The following is a 17,545-nucleotide window of genomic DNA, read 5'->3' on the forward strand; positions in this document are numbered from 1 at the left end:
CATTTCCAAGGCAAACCTTTCAACATCACAGTAATACAAGTCTATGCCCCAACCATTAATGCCAAAGAAGTTGAAATTGGCTAGTTGTATGAAGACCTACAAGACCTTCTAGAACTCATACCAAAAAGACATCATTTTCATCCTAGAGGATTTGAATGCAAAAGTAGAATTTCAAGAGATACCTGTAGTAACAGGCAAGTTTGGCATTGGAATACAAAATGAAGCAGGGCAAAGGCTAACAGTTTTGTTCAAGAGAACACACTGGTCATAGCAAACACCCTTTTCCAACAACACAAAAGATGACTGTACACATGGATATCACCAGATGATCAAAATCAAAATCTTTGTGACTCTTTTTGACCCCCATGGACTATATTGTCCATGGGATTCTCCAGGCCAGAATACTGGAGTGGGTAGCCGTTCCCTTCTCCAGGAGATCTTCCCAACCCAGGGATCAAATCCAGGTCTCCCACATTGCAAGCAGATTCTTTACCATCTGAGGCACAAAGGGAAGCAAAAATCAAAATCACATTGAATATATTCTTTGCAGTCGAAGATGGAAAAGCTCTATATAGTCAGCAAAACAAGACTGGGAGCTGACTGTGTCTCAGATCATCAGCTCTTTATTGAAAAATTTAGGCTTAAATTGAAGAAAGTGAGGAAAACCACTAGGCCACTCAGGAATGACCTAAATTGAATCCTTTACAATTATACAGGGTAGGTGACAAATAGATTCAAGGGATTAGATCTGGTAGACAGAGTACCTGAAAAACTATGGATATAGGTTTGTAACATTATACAGAAGACAGTGACCAAAACCATCCCAAAGAAAAAGAAATGCAAGAAGGCGAAGTGGTTGTTTGAGCAGGCTTTACAAATAGCTGAGGAAAGAAGAGAAATGAAAAACAAGGGTTAAAGGGAAAGATATACCCAACAGAATGCAGGTTTCCAGAGAATAGCAAGGAGAGGTAAGAAGGCATTCTTAAATGAACAATGAAAATGTAGAGGAAAATAGGATGGGAAAGACTCAAGATCACTTCAAGAAAATTGGAGATATCATTGAACACTTCATGCAAGGATGGGCACAGTGAAGGACAAAATGGTAAGGACCTAACAGAAGCAGAAGGGATTAAGAAGTATACAAAAAAAAGGTCTTAATGACTAGAATAATGATGGTAGTGTGGTCATTCACCTAGAGCCAGACATCCTGGAGTGGGAAGTCGAGTGGGCCTTAGAGCAAGCCTAGTGGAGGTGATGGAATTCCAGCTAAATTATTTAAAATCATGAAAGATGATGCTGTTAAAGTGCTACATTCAATATGTCGTCAACTGTGGAAAACTCAGCAGTGGTCACAGGACCAGGAAAGGTCAGTTTCCATTCCAATGCCAAAGGAGGGCAGCGGCAAAGAATGTTCAAACTATCATACAATTGTGTTCATTTCACATGCTACTAAGGTTATGCTCAAAGTCTTTCCAGCTGTGATTCGGCAGTATGTGAACTGAGAACTTCCAGATATACAAGCTGGATGTAGAAAACTAAGAGGAACTAAAGATCAAATTGGTAACATTCATTGGATCATAAGAAAGCAAGGGAATTTCAGAAAAACATGTATTTCTGCTTCATAGACTACACTAAGGCTTTTGACCGTGTGGATTACAACAAACTAGAAAATTCTTAAAGAGATGGCGATACCAGACCATATTATCTGTCTCCTGAGAAAATTGTATGTAGGTCAAGAAGCAACAATTAGAACCTTACATGGAAAAGTTGATTGGTTCAAAATTGGGAAAGGAGTATGACAAAGTTGTATCCTGTTTATTTAACTTCTATGCAGAGTACATCACGTAAAATGCTGGGCTGGATGAAGCACAAGCTGGTATCGAGACTGCCAGGAGAATTATCAACAACCTCAGATATGCAGATGATATCACTCTAATGGCAGAAAGTGAAAAGCCTCTTGATGAGGGTGAAAGAAGAAAGTGAAAAAAAGCTGGTTTAAAACTCAACATTCAAAAAACTAAGATCATGGAATCTGGCCTCATCACTTCGTGGCAACCAGAAAGGGAAAAAGTGGAAGCCAAACTTATTTTCTTGGGCTCCAAAATCACTGCAGATGGTGGCTGCAGCCATGAAATTAAAAGATGCTTGCTCCTTGGAAGGAAAGCTACGACAAATCTAGACAGTATATTAAAAAGCAGAGACATTACTTTGCTGACAAAAATCTGTATAGACAAAACTATGGTTTTTCCAGTAGACATGTATTTGAGAGTTGGACCTTAAAGGAGGCTGAAAGTCAAATAGTTGATGCTTTTGAATTGTGTTGCTGGAGAAGACTCTTGAGAACCCCTTAGACTACAAGGAGACCAAACCAATCAATCCTAAAGTAAAGTGATCCTGAATATTCATTAGAAGGACTGATGCTGAAGCTGAAGCTTTAATACTTTGGCCATCTGATACAAAGACATGGCTTTTTGGTAAAGACCCTGAATGCTGGGCAAGATTGAAAGCAAAAGGAGAAGAAGATGGCAGAGGATCAGATGGTTAGACAGCATCACTGACTCAATGGACATAAGTTTGAGCAAACTCCAGGAGACAGTGAAGGACAGGGAAGCCTGCCATGCTGCAGAACATGGGGCCCCAAAGAGTCAGACACAACTTTGTGACTGAATGACAAATTATTCCTCATATATTGCTTCAAAATTACCTCCTAAAAACATACTTTTGCTTTTTGTTCTCTACTAATTAAAATTTAGACTCAAGTGTGTGTCTTACTGTTCCATTTATATAACATTTCTTCAATCTCTTTCCTTACTTTAAGAATTTCTCCATTTGAAATTCTTTACTTTGGCCAAGCAACATTTTCTGGGTTACACCCATGCTATGCACCCATCCACCTGTTTGAATCTTTCTTGTTCAAACCTGCCAATTTAATGACAATTTATTCCAGGTCATCTTGACACTTATTTCCACAGAATTTCTGCTGCTGCTGCTGCTGCTGAGTCGCGTCAGTCCTGTCCGACTCTGTGTGACCCCATAGACGGCAGCCTACAAGTCTCCTCCATCCCTGGGATTCTCAAAGCAAGAAAATTGGAGTAGGTTGCCATTTCTTTCTCCAATGCATGGAAGCGAAAAGTGAAAGTGAAGTCACTGTCATGTCTGACTCAGCGACCCCATGGACTGCAGCTTACCAGGCTCCTCTGTCCATGGGATTTTCCAGGCAAGAGGACTGGAGACAGAATTTCTAAAGATAAATGGGAGAAAATACTTGGAAATATTCAGCTATTATGAAAGATACTGCTATAGGATAGCATAATTATTTTAAAAATTATAATTGCAAAGCTGATGCACTTGGACAACCCAGAGGGATGGGATGGGAAGGGAGGCAGCAGCGGGGTTCTGGATCGGGCACATATGTACATCTGTGGCTGATTCACATCAATATATGGCAAAAACCACCACGATACTGTAAAGTAATTCAGTTCAGTTCAGTTCAGTTCAGTCTCTCAGTCGTGTCCGACTCTTTGTGACCCCATGAATCGCAGCTTCCCAGGCCTCCCCGTCCATCACCAACTCCCGGAGTTCACTCAGACTCGTGTCCATCGAGTCAGTGATGCTATCCAGCCATCTCATCCTCTGTCGTCCCTTCTTCTCCTTCCCCCAATTAAAATAAATAAATTAATTAAAAAGAAAACAAATTATAATTGGTAGAAGAATTATAAGACAGAGGACTATGTTACAAATGAAAGAAGAAGATAAAACCACAGGGAAAAAAAAGCAAAAGCAGTTCTAAGAATGAAGTTTATAGTGATAGAGTCCTACTTCAGGAAACAAGAGAAATTGCAAATAAAACAATTTATCTTTCTAATAATATCTAAAGGAATTAGGAAAAGAAGAACAAAACAAAGGTCAAAATTCATCAGAAAGAAAGAAATAATAAACACCAGAATAGAAATAAATAAAACTGAGATAAAAAAGAAAAAATAGGGAAGATTAATGAAACTAAGAGCTTGTCCTTTGAAAAGACAAACAAAACATAAATCTTTAGCCAGACTCTTTAAGGAAAGAAGAGAGACCCCAAATAAAATTATAAATGAAAAAGAAGAAGTTACAATTGATGTCACAGAAATACAATCATTAAGAACACTATGCACAGTTATAGGTCAACAAATTGAACAACCAAGAAGAAATTAATAAAATTCCTAGAAACACACAATCTTCCAAGACCGAATTGGAAAGAACAGAAAATCAGAACAGACTTATTAATAGTATTGAAATTGGATCAGATATTTTAAAATCCCCCAATAAATGAAAGCCCAGGACTGGATGGCTTCACAGGAGAATTCTACCAAACATCTAATGAAGAGTTAATATCTATTCTTCTCAAATTATTTCAAAAAATTGAAGAGAGGGAAACACTTCCAAACTCATTCTATGAGGCCAGCATTCATCTGATGCCAGAACCAGACAACCACAATACAACAAAAGAAAATTATGTGCCAATATCACTGATGAATAAAGATTCAAAAATTCTCAATAAAATATTAGTAAATAAAATTCAGCAATATATATAAAGGACCACACATCATGATCAAGTGAGATTTATCTTAAAGATGCGAGGATGGTTCAATATCTGCAAATCAATCAATGTGATATAACACATCAATGAAAGAAAGGATTTAAGCCACATGACCATCTCAACAGGTACAGAAGAAGCATTTGACAGAATTCAACAACCACTCATGAAAAGAACTCTCATCAAAGTTGTTATAGGGAGAAAATATCTCAACATAATAAAGGTCACTTATGACAAACTCACAGCTAACATCATACTCAATGGAGAAATGCTGAAAGCTTTTCCTCTAAAATCAGGAACAAGACAAAGATGCTCACTTTCAATACTTCTATTTAACATAGTATTAGAGGTTCTAACCACAGAACTCAGACAAGAAATAAAATGCATACAAATTGGAAGAAAATAGCACTATTTGTAGATGACACAATATTTTATACACAGAAAACCTTAAAGATTCCACCAGAGAAACACTATTAGAACTAACAAATGAATTCAGTCAAGTTGCAGGATCCAAGACTAATACACAGAAATCTATTGCATTTCTATACACTAATAATCAATCTGATTTTGGTGTTGACCATCTGGTGATGTCCATGTGTAGAGTCTTCTCTTGTGTTGTTGGAAGAGGGTGTTTGCTATGACCAGTGCATTCTCTTGGCAAAACTTTATTAGCCTTTGCCCTGCTTCATTCCATAATCCAAGACCAAATTTGCCTGTTACTCCAGGGGTTTCTTGACTTCCTACTTTTGCATTCCAGTCCCCTATAATGAAAAGGACATCTTTTTTAGGTGTTAGTTCTAAAAGGTCTTATAGGTCTTCATAGAACCATTCAACTTCAGCTTCTTCAGCATTACTGGTTGGGGCATAGACTTGGATTACTGTGATATTGAATGGTTTGCCTTGGAAATGAACAGAGATCATTCTGTCATTTTTGAGATTGCATCCAAGTACTGCATTTCAGACTATTTTGTTGACTATGATGGCTACTCCATTTCTTCTGAGGGATTTCTGCCTGCAGTAGTAAATATAATGGTCATCTGAGTTAAATTCACCCATTCCAGTCCATTTTAGTTCGCTGATTCCTAGAATGTCGACATTCATTCTTGTCATCTCTTGTTTGACCACTTCCAATTTGCCTTGATTCAAGGACCTGACACTCCAGGTTCCTATGCAATATTGCTCTTTACAGCATCGGATCTTGCTTCTATCACCAGTCACATCCACAGCTGGGTATTGTTTTTGCTTTGGCTCCATACCTTCATTCTTTCTGGAGTTATTTCTCCACTGATCTCCAGTAGCATATTCAGAATTTATTTTGGGGGGCTCCAAAATCACTGCAGATGGTGATTGCAGCCATGAAATTAAAAGACGCTTACTCCTTGGAAGAAAAGTTATGACCAATATAGATAGCATATTGAAAAGCAGAGACATTACTTTGCCAACAAAGGTCCATCTAGTCAAGGCTATGGTTTTTCCAGTGGTCATGTATGGATGTGAGAGTTGGACTGTGAAGAAAGCTGAGCACCAAAGAATTGATGCTTTTGAACTGTGGTGTTGGAGAAGACTCTTGAGAGTTCCTTGAACTGCAAGGAGATCCAACCTGTCCATTCTAAAGGAGATCAGTCCTGGGTGTTCTTTGGAAGGACTGATGCTAAAGCTGAAACTCCGGTACTTTGGCCACCTCATACAAAGAGTTGACTCACTGAAAAAGACTCTGATGCTGGGAGGGATTGGGGCAGGAGGAAAAGGGGACAACAGAGGATGAGATGGCTGGATGGCATCACTGACTTGATGGATGTGAGTTTGAGTGAACTCCGGGAGTTGGTGATGGACAGGCAGGCCTGGCATGCTGTGATTCATGGGGTCGCAAAGAGTCGGACATGACTGAGCGATTGAATTGAACTGACACTAATAATAACTATAAGGATGTGAAAGCAATTATAATAAAAATAATTAATAAGTATTAAAATAATAAAATATAATTGAATCAAAAAGAACAAGGTACCTAGAAACAAATTTAACCAAGGAGGTAAAAAAACTGTATTCTCAAAACTATAAGATATTGATAAAGAAAATTGAAGATGATACAAATAAATGGAATGATATCCCATATTCCTGGGTTGGAAAATTAATATTGTTAAAATGTCCATATCACTCAAATCAATCTACAGATTCAATGCAATTCATATCAAAGTACCCAGGACATGTTTAATAGCCCTAAAACAAATAGCCCCCAAATTTATGTGGAATCACAAATCACCCTGAATAGCCAAAGCAATCTTAGGAAAAAAAGAACAAAACAGGAGGAATCACACTGCTACAAAGCTACGGTAATCAAAAAAAAAGTATTATATTGGCACAAAAACCAAACATAGAGATAGAGGGAAAAGAATGGAGAGCCCAGAAATAAACCCATGCATGTATGGTCAATTAATCAACAAAGAAGGAGGCAAGAATGCCACAATAGGAAAAAGAGAATTTCTTTAATAGGAGGTGTTGGAAATACTGGTCAACTATTTATAAAAGAACAAAATTTGAATACTTTCTTACACCACATACAAAAATAAACTCAAAAGGGCTGAAAAGACCTAAATGCAAGACCTGAAATCATAAAACTGCTAGAAGAAAACATAGGCAGTACACCCTTTGACATTGATCTTAGCAATACATTTTTATCAGATTTGTTTCTTCAGACCAGGAAACAAAAGCAAAAACAAAGCGAATGTAATCAAGGTTAAAAGCTTTTGTACAGGGATGGATACCATCAACAAAACCAAAAGGCAGCCTACTGATTGGGAGAAAATACTTGCAAATGATACAAAATTCTCCAAGCCAGGCTTCAGCAATATGTGAACCATGAACTTCCAGATGTTCAAGCTGGTTTTAAAAAAGGCAGAGGAACCAGAGGTGAAATTACCAATATTCACTGAATGATCAAAAAAGCAAGAGAGTTCCAGAAAAACAGCTATTTCTGCTTTATCAACTATGCCAAAGCCTTTGACTATATGGATCACAATAAACTGTGGAAAATTCTGAAAGAGATGGGAATACCAGACCACCTGACCTGCCTCTTGAGAAACCTATATGCAGGTCAGGAAGCAACAGTTAGAACTGAACATGGACCAACAGACTGGTTCCGAATAGGAAAAGGAGTATGTCAAGGCTGTATATTGTCACCCTGCTTATTTAACTTACATGCAGAGTACATCATCAGAAACGCTGGGCTGGAGGAAGCACAAGCTGGGATCAAGATTGCCAGGAGAAATGTCAGTAACCTCAGATATGCAGATGACACCACCCTTATGGTAGAAAGTGAAGAAGAACTAAAGAGCCTCTTGATGAAAGTGAAAGTGGAGAGCGAAAAACTTGGCTTAAAGCTCAACATTCAGAAAACTAAGATCATGGCATCCGGTCCCATCACTTCATGGCAAATAGATGGGGAAACAGTGGAAACAGTGGCTGACTTTATTTTTGGGGCTCCAAGATTACTGCAGATGATGATTGAAGCCATGAAATTAAAAGACATTTACTCCTTGGAAGGAAAGTTATGACCAACCTAGACAGCATATTCAAAAGCAGAGACATTACTTTGTCAACAAAGGTCCATCTAGTCAAGGCTATGGTTTTTCTAGTAGTCATGTATAGATGTGCGAGTTGGACTCTAATGAAAGCTGAATGCCAAAGAATTGATGCTTTTGAAGTGTGGTGTTGGAGAAGACTCTTGGGAGTCCCTTGGACTGCAAGGAGATCCAACCAGTCCATCCTAAAGGAGATCAGTCCTGGGTGTTCATTGGAAGGACTGATGTTGAAGCTGAAACTCCAATATTTTGGCCACCTGATAAGAAGAGCTGACTCATTGGAAAACACCGTGATGCTGGGAAAGATCGAAGGCAGGAGGAGAAGGGGATGACAGAGGATGAGATGGTTAGGTGTCATCACCGACTCGATGGACATGTATTTGGGTGGACTCCGGGAGTTGGTGATGGACAGGGAGGCCTGGTGTGCTGCAGTCCATGGGGTCACAAAGAGTCGGACATGACTGAGTGGCTGAACTGAACTGATATCTGATTATGGATTAATATCCAAAATATATATCATACAACTCAATAGCAATCAAAAAACAAATCAATTCAATTAAAAACTGAGCAGAAGACCAAATAGACTTTTTTTCAAAGAAGGCATACAGGTGGCCAACAGGCAATGAAGAGACGTGCAATATCACTTATCATCATGGGAACACTAATTGAAACTACAATGAGGTTATCACCTTACACTAGTCAGAATTGTTATTATCAAAAAGACAGGAGATAACAAGTGTTGGTGAGGATAAGGAGAGAAGGGAACACTGGTACACTGTTTTTGGGAATGTAAATCAGTACAGCCACCAAGGAAAATAGTATGGAGGTACTTCAAAAATTAAAAATAGAACTTCCATATCCAGTAATTCCACTCTTGGGTATCTATCCAAGGAAAATAAAAACACTAATTCAAAAAGATACATGTTATTATACATGTTTCAATGGTAAAACCAATATAATATTGTAAAGTAAAAAAAAAAAAAAAAAGATACATGTACCTGTGTTCACTGCAGCATTATTTACAATAGCTAGGATACAGAAACTACCAAAGTATCCATTAGGGTGGAATCTTAGGTTACTTAATGTGTCGTTACACAACACACACACTATACACACTGTATATATAAAAATACATTATATATATATGTTGTTCCATCTCCCAGTCATGTCCAACTCTCATGACCCCATGGACTGCAGCACACCAGGCCTCCCTGTCTCTCACCATCTCTCAAAGTTTGCCCAAGTTCACATCCATTGCATCCACAGCCATCCAGCTATCTCATCCTGATTTGCTCTTCTCCTTCTGCTCTCAATCTTTCCCAGCATCAGGGACTTTTCCAATGAGTCAGTTGTTTGCAGCAGTTCAGTTCAGTTCAGTTTTTTGAATGTTGAGTTTTAAGCTAGCTCTTTCACTCTCCTCCTTCACTTTCATCACGAGGCTCTTCAGTTTCTCTTCACTTTCTGCCATAAGGGTGGTGTCATCTGCATATATAATTTTATTGACATTTCTCCTGGCTATCTTGATTCCAACTTGTGCTTCATCCAGCCTGGCATTTTGATAGCTTACAGTGAACGATGTCAGATTCATGATCTCTGAAGAAGATTTAGCTTCTTCTTTAGAAGACTAGGAAAGTTTTCTTGTCTCTCCTTTATTCTTTGGAACTCTGCATTCAGATGGGTTTATCTTTCCTTTTCTCCTTTGCCTTTGCTTCTCTTTTTTTCTCAGCTATTTGTAAGGCCTTGTCAGGCAACCTTTTTGCCTGTTTGGATTTCTTTTTCTTGGGGACGATCCTGATCACTGCCTGCTGTACAATGTCATGAACCTCCATCCATAGTTCTTCAGGCAGTCTGTCTATCAGATCTAATCCCTTGAATCTATTTGTCACTTCCACTGTATAATCATAGGGATTTGATGTAGGTCATACCTGAATGGTATAGTGGCTTTCCCTACTTTCTTCAATTTAAGTCTGAATTTTGCAATAAGGAACACATGATCTGAGCCATAGTTAGCTCCCAGTCTTGTTTTTGCTGACTATATAGAGTTTCTCCAACTTCAGCTACAAAGAAAATAATCAATCTGATTTTGTTGTTGGCCATCTGGTGATGTCCATGTGTAGAGTCATCTTTTGTGTTGTTGGAAGAGAGTGTTTGCTATGACCAGTACATTTTCTTGGTAAAACTCTGTTAGCCTTTGCCCTGTTCATTTTGTACTTCAAGGCAAACTTACATGTTACTTCAGGTATCTCTTGACTTCCTACTTTTGCATTCCAGTCCCCTATGATGAAAAGGACATCTTTTTTTGTTGTTGTTAGTTCTAGAAGGTCTTGATCTAATACTAGGCAAAGCATTGCTATCAGAATGTTATCTGTGTGAAAAATCTGTCAAATGAGGACACATAGAAAAAATGGGGTGTTTGGGTTCAGAAAAGATATGACTAGAGAAGGTACATGGTAGCTATGGTTTTACACTTAATAGGCTTTCAGGTGCAGAGACAGGACCCACTGGAGCAAATTAGAAAGAGGTAGATTTCAACTCAGTGTCAAGAAGATGTTTCTAATCATTCAGTTGTCCCCCAAATAAAACCTGTCTTCTTGGGTAAGAGGGGGTTGACTCCACCTAGAAGTTTTCAGGCAGAAGTTGGATGATTCCCTTTGGGAATGCATTGTATATGGGGATTTCTGAATCTTGTAGGACATTGGGTTGAGGAAGGGAGATAATAGCTAATATGTGCTGCTGGTCATATAATCCTCTTTCCTCCCCATAACTGGATATGTTCATCTATAGGAAACATAAGCCTTCCATATGGATAGATGATATCACTGAAGAGTGACAAGTGGTTTGACAGAGGGTTTCAAAACTTGTGACAAGTTGACAAAGGATTGTAGACAATGATTTCATACAGTGTAGGTGACTGAAATGCTGGCATGATAAAATGATGTCATCACAAAAGGAATTTGTTTGCTGCTAAAGAATGCTGAGTCAAGTGAGGGTTGTTAGCAGATTCTCTGTACTTTGCATTGGTGTAGGATCATGCTGTTGTCATTATAAAATTCAAAATATGATCATGAGATCATTAAAGTTAGAGAGGGTACAATCTTGAGAAATGCCCATCAGCTACTTTGCCTCTTTGATGCTAACATCAATTACCCAAAAAGCTGAAGAAAGAAACTTCCAAACTTCCAACTTATTTCTCAGATCTCATAGCATTTTAAGATCACATTTAATATGAGAAAGACTGGCAAAGGGCATAATCTTCAGATATAGGACAAGATCATGGGCTTACTTATACTTTCTTTTTCTTTAAAATGGATCACAACCTCAAATATGTGAAATGCAATAATTTTACATTAATTTTCCCTTGAGGTTTTAAACTTCTATCTTCTATAAAAATAGCCAAAGTAAGAACAGATACAAAGAAAAGGAAAATAATAAATGCAAATACAAGCAGAAAGACACTAAAATTAATTTTGAGTTCACTAAACAATTCAAGATATTTAAAAATAGTTAACTTTTCATGAATTTGGAGTTAATTTATTTAGAACCTATAATCATTCCAAGATGAGTGTTTAATTAGAACTTCATGGTGTTATTAAAACATAAACTCTATTTTAACATTTTAACATATTTGCACTGGGATAATAGTACTGATGACAATTGAGATTTAAGTTATTATAATATTGGCTGGCAGTTTGTTGATATTTAAGACAATAATAATAGACATGAAATTTCAGAAAAAAATCCAAAGATCATTTAGGATATTTTTAGATCATTTAGATCTAAGGTGAAAAGATTATTTAGAACATATTTTAGCTTTTAGATTTGGAATTGAAACCCAGAAAGGTCCAGCCCCTGGTAAAGCCCATGAAACTGGTTACTGTGGAGTTAGGTCCAGAACCTAGGATTCCTGATTTGCAGTCGAATGCTCTGGATACTACACAGTAGAGTAATGAAATCCAAACTAAATTAACTCAATAGATATTGAGTAATGAGTGCTTGGTTTATACATTAATAGAACCAAACCCTCATGGGAATGTCAAAAGTCTTACTCTTTTCTTACAGGCATAGATAGTCTGAATTCTGGAGACAACCCTGAAAACCTAAAAGACAACACAATCATGGTTCAAGATATTAATACAGGAAATAAAATATCATGATTGGCTTGTTTGTTGATGTGTGTACACAGTAAGTGTTACAGAAACACTAAGGAAAGATTGGGAGGTACAAACATGCTCTTGGGAGAAAGTGGACATTGAATTGGATCTTGGAGAAAGGATGGTATTTAAAGAGAGAAAACTGGGAAGAAGATATTGTAGGAAGGTGGAGTTATATGAGTAAATATAAATCACATTCATATCTATAAAGTTCTCCCCCTAAATGCTAAATGTGTTACTATGTGTATTAGGTGAGAGATCTTGTTCTGAGTTTACTCATTTATTTTTTTACCCTTATGTGTTATCTAACCACAAAATAATTGAGGCAGCACATGAAAATAGACACAAAAGTTGTATAAAATAAATTATTGAGGAAATATAATAAATCCAGAAGAGGAACACTGGCCAACTGAGAAGCACAGTATACAAGACAATGACTCAGATGGCTACGTAGGTGAATTTTATCAGATGTTTAGAGAAGAGCTAACACCTATTATTCTCAAACTCTTCCAAGAAATTGCAGAGGGAGGAACACTCCCAAACATATTCTATGAGGTCACCATCACCCTGATACCAAAACCAGACAAAGATACCCCCCCCACACACACACACACAAATTACAGGCCAATATCACTGATGAACATAGATGCAAAAATCCTCAACAAAATACTATCAAACAGAATCCAACAACACATTAAAAGAATCATACACTATGATCAAGCGGGATTTATTGATACACCATATTAGCAGGTTGAAAGATAAAACAGATCGTCTCAGTAGATGCAGAAAAAAACTTTTGACAAAGTTCAACACTCATTTACGATAAAATCTCTCTAGAATGTGGGCATAGAGGGAACCTACCTCAACATATAAAGGCCATATTTGACAAACCTGTTATCAATGGTGAAAAACTGAAAGCATTTCCTCTAACATCAGGAGCAAGACAAGGGTGTCCACTCTCATCACTATTATTCAACTTACCTTTGGAGTTCCTAGCCATGGCAATCAGAGAAGAAAAAGAAATTAAAGGAATCCAAATTGGAAAAGAAGTAGTAAAACTCTCACTGTTTGCAGATGACATAATACTATACACAGAAAATCCTAAAGATGCCACACAAAAAAAGACTGGATCTAATAAATGGATTAGATAAAGTTGCAAGATACAAAATTAATTAATGTACAGAAATCTCTTTCATTTCTATACACTGACAATGAAAAATCAGAAAGAGAAATTAAGGAAACAGTCCTATTCACCATTGCAATAAGAAGAATAAAATACCTAGGAATGAATCTACCTAAGAAGACAAACGACCTGTATGCAGAAAACTGTAAGACACTGATGAAAGAAATCAAAGATGACACAAACAAATGGAGAGATACACTATGTTTTGCATTGAAAGAATCAATATTGTGAAAATGACTCTACCACCCAAAGCAACTGACAGATTCAATATAATCCCTATCAAATAACCAACGGCATACTTTCACAGAACTAGAACAAAAAATCTTACAACGTATATGGAAACACAAGAAAACCCCAAACAGCCAAACCAATCCTCAGAAAGAAAAATGGAGCTGAAGGAATCAATCATCATGATTTCAGACTATACTACAAAGGTTACAGTCATCAAGACCATGGTACTAATACAAAAACAGAAATATAGATCAATAGAACTGGATAGAAAGATCAGAGATACACCCACATGCCTATAGTCACCTTATCACTGACAAATGAGGCAAGAATATACAATGGGGCAAAACAGCCTCTTTAATAAGTGGAACTGGGAAATCTGGACAACTACATGCAAAAGAATGAAATTAGAACACTTTCTAACCATCATACACAAAAACAAACTCAAAATTGCAGAAGAATGAAATTAGAACATTTCCTAATCACCACACACAAAAGTAAACTCAGTGAACTAAATGTAAGGCTACAAACTATAAAGCTCTTAGAAGAAAGCATAGAACACTCTTTGACATAAATTGCAGCAAGATCCTTTTTGACCCACCTTCTAGAGTAATAAAAATAATTATTTTTTATTTTATTATTATTTTTGATATAAATTTATTTATTTTAATTGGAGGTTAATTACTTTACAATATTGTATTGGTTTTGCCATACATCAACATGAGTAATAAAAATAATTTAAAAAATAAAGCCTATTTAAGCTTAAAAGCTCTTGCACAACAAAGAAAGCCATAAACAAGACAAGAAGACAACTCTCAGAAAGGGAGAAAATATTTGAAAATAAAGCAACTGACAAAGCATAACTCTCCAAATATATACAAGGAACTCATGCAGCTCATTATAAAAAAATAATCAAAAAATGGGCAGAAGATCTAAACATATGCTTCTCCAAAGAAAATATACAGATGTCCAAAAGACACATGAAAAGATGCTCAACATCACAAATTATTAGAAAAATATAAATCAAAATGACAATGAGTTATCACCTCACCCTAGTCAGAATCAATTCAGTTCACTTAGTCGGGTTCGGCTCTGTGACCCCATTAATTGCAGCACGCCAGGCCTCCCTGTCCATCACCAACTCCCGGAGTTCACTCAAACTCATGTCCATTGAGTCGGTGATGCCATCCAGCCATCTCATCCTCTGTCGTCCCCTTCTCCTCCTGCCCCCAACCCCTCCCAGCATCAGAGTCTTTTCCAATGAGTCAAACCTTCAAATGAGGTGGCCAAAGTACTGGAGTTTCAGCTTTAGCATCATTCCTTCCAAAGAACACCCAGGACTGATCTCCTTTAGAATGGACTAGTTGGATCTCCTTGCAGTCCAAGGGACTCTCAAGAGTCTTCTCCAACACCACACTTCAAAGGCATCAATTCTTCAGCATTGAGCTTTCTTCACAGTGCAACTCTCACATCCATACATGACCACAGGAAAAACCATAGCCTTGACTAGATGGACCTTTGTTGGCAAAGTAATGTCTCTGCTTTTGAATATACTATCGAGGTTGGTCATAAGTTTCCTTTCAAGGAGTAAGTGTCTTTTAATTTCATGGCTGCAGTCACCATCTGCAGTGATTTTGGAGCCCCCCCAAAATAAAGTCTGACACTGTTTCCCCATCTATTTCCCAAGAAGTGATGGGACCGAATGCCATGATCTTAGTTTTCTGAATGTTGAGCTTTAAGCTAACTTTTTCACTCTCCTCTTTCACTTTCATCAAGAGGCTTTTTAGCTCCTGTTCACTTTCTGCCATAAGGGTGGTGTCATCTGCATATCTGAGGTTATTGATATTTCCCCTGGCAATCTTGATTCCAGCTTGTCCTTCTTCCAGTCCAGCATTTCTCATGATGTACTCTGCATATAAGTTAAATAAGCAGGGTGACAATATACAGCCTTGACATACTCCTTTTCCTATTCGGAACCAGTCTGTTGTTCCATGTCCAGTTGTAACTGTTGCTTCCTGATCTGCATACAGATTTCTCAAGAGGCAGGTCAGGTGGTCTGGTATTCCCATCTCTTTCAGAATTTTCCTCAGTTTATTGTGATCCACACAGTCAAAGGCTTTGGTATAGTCAATAAAGCAGAAATAGATGTTTTTCTGGAACTCTCTCGCTTTTTTGATGACCCAGCAGATGTTGGCAATTTGATCTCTGGTTCTTCTGCCTTTTCTAAAACCAGGTTGAACATCTGGAAGTTCACAGTTCATGTATTGCTGAAGCCTGGCTTGGAGAATTTTGAGCATTACTAGCATGTGAGATGAGTGCAATTTGCATTAGTTTGAGCATTCTTTGGCATTGCCTTTCTTTGGGATTGGAATGAAAACTGACCTTTTCCAGTCCTGTGGCCACTGCTGAGTTTTCCAAATTTGCTGGCATATTGACTGCAGCACTTTCACAGCATCATCTTCCAGGATTTGAAATAGCTCAACTGGAATTTCATCACCTCCACTACCTTTGTTCATAGTGATGCTTCCTAAGGCCCACTTGACTTCTCATTCCAGGATGTCTGGCTCTAGGTAAGGGATCAAACCATCGTCATATCTGGGTCGTGAAGATCTTTTTTGTACAGTTCTTCTGTGTGTTCTTGCTACCTCTTAATATCTTCTGCTTCTGTTAGGTCCATACCATTTCTGTCCTTTATCAAGCCCATCTTTGCATGAAATGTTCCCGTGATATTTCTAATTTTCTTGAAGAGATCTCTAGTTCTTCCCATTCTGTTGTTTTCCCCTATTTCTTTGCACTGATAGCTGAGGAAGGCTTTCTTATCTCTTCTTGCTATTCTTTGGAACTCTGCATTCAGATGCTTATTTATTTCCTTTTCTCCCTTACGTTTCGCTTCTGTTCATCAGGAAAAAATCTACCCAAAAAAAAAAAAAAATTCTGGAGAGGGTGTAGAGCAAAGGGAACCCTCTTACATTGTTGGTGGGAATGTAAATTGATACAACCCCTATAGAGAACAGTATGGAGGTTCCTTAAAAATCTAAAAATAAAAATACCATATGACCCAGCAATCGCACTTCTGGGCATATACCCTGAGAAAACCATAATTCAAAAAGGAACATGTACCCTAGTGTTCACTGCAGCATTATTTACTTTAGGAAGTAATTGGAAGCAATCTATCCATTCATCTGTTGATGTGGTACATATATACAATCAAATATCACTCACTCATAAAAAAGGTAAGAAATTGCATTCTTTATAGTAATGTGGATAAACCTAGAGTCTGTCATACAGTGTGAAGTCAGAAAGAGAAAAATAAATATCATATACTGACACATATATATGGAATCTGGAAAAATGGTACTGATGAACCTATTTTCAGGGTAGGACTGGAGACACAGACACAAGGATCAGACCTGTAGACATGGGTGGAGGGAAGGAAAGGGTAGGAAGAATTGACAGTGGCACTGACCTATATACACGAAAACAAATAGCTAGTGGTGAGCTGCTCTATAGCACATGGAGCTCAACTCAGTGCTCTGTGATAACCTAAAGGAGTGGGATGGGGGTGAGGTGGGAGGGATGTTCAAGAGGGTTGGAATATATATATATATATAGCTGATCACATTGTGGTACAGTAGAAACTAGCAAAATATTGTAAAACAATTATATTCCAATTAAAAAGAAGACTGAATGGCTGTTCATCAGGGGCACAGATTCTACTAGCAAAGATATTATCCATCAGCTAAAAGATCAGTTCAGTTTAGTTCAGTCGCTCAGTCGTGTCCGACTCTTTGCGACCCCATGAATCTCAGCACGCCAGGCCTCCCTGTCCATC

This window comes from Oryx dammah, unplaced genomic scaffold, assembly GCF_014754425.2.
Source record: "Oryx dammah isolate SB20612 unplaced genomic scaffold, SCBI_Odam_1.1 HiC_scaffold_11229, whole genome shotgun sequence".
Taxonomy (NCBI): Eukaryota; Metazoa; Chordata; class Mammalia; order Artiodactyla; family Bovidae; genus Oryx; species Oryx dammah.